Consider the following 4,237-nt stretch of genomic DNA (forward strand, 5'->3'; position numbering starts at 1 on the left):
AATTAAATGATAATCAACTTTATGTGAAATAAAGGAACACTTAGCTTATTGGGCACGATGGAGTCGATGCGCGATGAGGTCTTCGAGTGCAGCGAAAAAGTCGAGCCGAAGTAGAAACCACCGAATTAACGAAAGTGGATGCCACCAAATTGTTGATGAAGAGATAGCCGAGCCCCCGAGCACTGCTGGGGTGATTTCATGATTGTTGCTTAGACACCGTGTCACAGTTGTTACTCGAGGCGAAGTCGTTGTCGAGCCTCCGAGTATTATCCGTGTCGCCGAAAGAAGGCCATTAAGGATGAAATACTGAAGATGAAGTCCGAGATGAAGTACTTGAGATGAATCCATATTAAAGATTACACCATTATATATTGAAGATGAATCCGCCGATATCATAGAGGATGAATCCATTGACCCGAAGAATCCAGTAATAACCATAAAAGATGAATCCGCCGATATCATAGAGGATGAATCCATTGACCCGAAGAATCCAGTAATAACCATAAAAGATGAATCCGTTGATATCATAGAGGATGAATCCATTGACCCGAAGAATCCAGTAATAACCATAAAAGATGAATCCGTTGATATCATAGAGGATGAATCCATTGAGCCGAAGAAAATAGTTCCAGTAATAGTTATAGATGATAAATCCTTGTAACCCGGAAACCAGGATAACCCGAAGAAAATCAGTCCAGTAAGCCGAAGAAAATAAATCCACCGAGCCGAATAAGTTAAATCCACTTAAGCCGAAGGAAATAAATTCATTAAGCCAAAAAAAAAAAATTCCACTGCGCCGGAGAAGATAATTCCACTGAGCCGGAAAAGATATATTTTGGAGAAGATAATTCCACTAAGCCGAAGAAGAGAAATTCACCAAGTAACTGAGTATATTTGTGGTAACGAAGTAATGACGCAGCCCCCCAGTGTTTGGGTGAATTTGTTGTAATAATGTAATGCCGCAGCCTCAAGTATTCAGGTGCGGCGAAAGTAAATAAATAATTGACTTCGGAAGGGGAACACTTAACTTTTTTATCGGATGCGATGGAGTTGTCGTTGAAGCAGGTCGTGCGACGGACACAATCGATGAAGAAAACGCAGTCGATAAAGAGGATGCAGTCCATTGACGGATCCTCGACGGGCGAGCCCCAAGTGTGTTAAGTGCGCGATGACAGCTGGGATCGACCCGACAAAAGAAGTTGAAGTTTTATTCCCATCTGACGTAGCCCAATCATCGTGCTCAGTCGTTTATTTGATGCTTCCGTCGCAAGGAGGTCAGCTGTGTAATTTTGATGGAGCCAATCGATCATGTAACTCTCGTAGAAAACAAATAAATAATTGATCTCTGCTATAGTTAGCTTAGCAGTACTAATAAACGGATCAGAGATATAGTGATGCTATAACGTGGACGTAAGAGTAGTTAATAATACTTAGCTTTGCTTCTTGGTACAAATGGATTGGATTTTGAACATGTGGGTGCAGGAATCGCAGCGCGCTGTAGCCTGGTTATTACCCGCTCAGCCTTATATCCCGTGTCTCCTCATGGCGTTGTTGCTGATGGATTTGTGCTCTACGTGTTAGCCTGATCGCACAATGCACCGGCCCTGTGCGTTGAACAGCCGAGGTAATAGACGCAGATTCTTTGATCGGACGGATCGAGCCAAGAGGGCAGTGAAATTTTTGGACCCGCTGCCGCCGATAAGTAACCAGATCGCAACGCGAGAAAATCCGGCCGTCCGGCCGATGTAGTTGATGGCGAACTCGACGATTTTATGCCCAGATGTGATCCGAACATTGTTGATGATGAACTTGATGGATCCCGCCCGGATGACAAAATCCACCCGACGCAATTCCCATAGACGGCGCCAATTGACGAGGGATCACCTCACCAATGCCTACGTATTGTAGACTTGGGTTTCGGGAGAGAGCGACGATGGAGATTCCGGGAGCGAGATTAGGCACGCGACGTACCCAGCTTCGGGTCCCCTCGATGGAGGATCCCTACGTGCTGCTAGCAATCCAGTATATGATCATAGATGTGTTTACAGGGTGCCGCCGTAGACGGAGCTATGTTGTCTATCTCTTGTCTATATGTTGGCCTCTCTATTTCGGGTGCCCTGGCTAGCTTTATATATGCAACCAGCCTAGGGTTTTACAAGAGTCCTAGTCGACTACTTCTTCGGGTTGCCTTGTTGGGCCTTCTCCATATTTTGTCTTCTCCATATTGGACCGAGCCAGGTATACTAATAATGGGTACCCGAAGGGTATGCCCATGTCAATAAGTAAGAAAGTAACCTGAAGAAAAAGCACAAACAGATAGGCTGAGTGAGCAATTCATGATGCCAACTGTTCTATGTGCTAAGTGCTAATCGCCTCCGCTTGGTACAGCAAAATGCAATGGAACTTAAGTGCTGAACACTTTGCAGTGGACATGACCCAAAACTTGCTTCCTCTTTTGTTCAAGTACATTTCAAAAACAGTTAATTTGCTGCATGTTTAATGGTTATACCTGTGCAACCAACGTTTGGCAGAATATAATCTAATATCACAAGTTATGTTACATCTCCATAGCTAAGAGGGTTGCCATTTCACAACCTACCTCTTCGGTGGAAAATTGTTCAAATATAATTGGAAAAAGCAAAGCATCTCTAAAAATACTTGGATGGTCGACTGCAGCCCATTAATTTGTAATCAACTAACTAATTAGAATAAAATTTCACTTGTAGAAAGCTTGGTAGGACAGCAGAGTCAACAACTACAGTGAAATGATTAATTTTTTTAAGAGGGTACATGATCAGAATGGACCCAAAATGCCACACCCAACTCAACACAAATACCAAGAAAATCTCTAAGTTTCAGTTAGCTTCTATATAGACAAACAAACAATCTTTTATAGGTTTTCCTTCTCACCGTAAATTAGGACGTTAGACGGCTTGTGGGACGCAGCTGAGGGCCTGAGGTGCAAGTTGTCCCCCGCAATATGCAGACACAGATGGCATCAATGCTTGCTTGGACATTCGACTGACAGCATTGCTGGCGTGCTTCCCATGACCTCCTAGCACCCTCGCAGGCACAATTTCCAACTGCAAGCCCTACCTAAGTAAAATTGACTTGATTAGATAATAGTTTGATCTAGCTCTTGACTGAAAATAACGAGTGTCAAAGGGTATGGAAAAAATGCTTGGCAGCCAGGTTAATAAATACATCTGAAAAAAATTGTGTGCATCTTTCATCAACTAATGCTATGTGTCAAATAATAAACAAATGCTCGAAATCGTTCTTTTCTTGTGGAAGAAATATGTAGGCAGGAAAGTGTCTCCTAGCATAAATCGTGTACGTGTTGCATTAGCTTTGATAAACATATGTTACGGTTTGCTATTTTGATACAATCTACAGGTAATGTACATTTTCCCTTAAGTAACTGAAACCAAATTCAGAATTACCCATAGAAAAGAATATAGCCCAACATCCAGAGAAAGAACTAAAAACTGAAGAAAATGTTAAGTATTATTGGATCCAAAATTCTTGCTAACTTTCCCCTGATTGTTTATGTTTATCTTTTTCTGTTCTAAATCTTGGCCTCATCATTCTCGAAAAAGAAAATCTTGGCCTCATGGTTGGATTTCGTCCCACCTGAAAAATCAACCACTCAACTCGATTCAAATCTGAGATACATATGAAGTTAAGCATCCACAGCAGGAAGTCACATTCAGCAACATAATATTTAAGTACGCAACCTAGATTCAAATCTGAACCAGCAAGGCACAAGAAAGAGAAATTTAGAAGATAAAAGGTCCAAACGTTTACCTTATTTGTAGGGAAAGTCTGGGATGCACCTACCCATCAAAGAGTAAATCACAGGGGAAGAGGGCCACGATTGAAATCTAGCAGAGCAGGCCTGTGGTGGCAGCGGGGGCAACTGACGTCCAGCCATGCTCCTCCCCTCCGCCACCTCCTTCTTCCCGCTCGCCAAGCTCGTCGTACTTGCCGTCCATGAGTCCCCCAAATAGTATAGTAGTTATTTTGAATTTTTTAGCGCTGATTGATGAAATATGAGGATCCACCTACGACACGTGATTTTTTTTTCAATATATCTTCTGTCAAACAGATACTCTTTGACGTCTCAAAAGGTTATCAAACCAATAGTATTTTGTATTGGCGTGTGAAGCAGTTACGAATAGTTTGGACGATGTGGATTAACGTAACACCCCTATTATTACCTCTTATGTTGCTTTTA

General features: G+C 42.3%; 1 long non-coding RNA gene across 2 annotated transcripts; it reads right to left on the reverse strand.

Annotated features, from left to right (window-relative positions):
- Positions 1–2,368: 2,368 nt before the first annotated feature.
- LOC127338256 (uncharacterized) lies at positions 2,369–4,000 on the reverse strand. Of its 2 annotated transcripts, none has more exons than XR_011755026.1 (3): positions 3,808–4,000; positions 3,534–3,633; positions 2,369–3,092 (listed from the first exon to the last, which is right to left on the reverse strand). It is a non-coding gene; the product is annotated as an uncharacterized lncRNA (long non-coding RNA). The 2 variants fall into 2 exon arrangements; XR_007874259.2 differs by having other exon boundaries at positions 2,369–3,096.
- Positions 4,001–4,237: the final 237 nt, after the last annotated feature.

The sequence above is a fragment of the Lolium perenne genome, chromosome 3 (genome assembly GCF_019359855.2).
Source record: "Lolium perenne isolate Kyuss_39 chromosome 3, Kyuss_2.0, whole genome shotgun sequence".
NCBI lineage: Eukaryota > Viridiplantae > Streptophyta > Magnoliopsida > Poales > Poaceae > Lolium > Lolium perenne.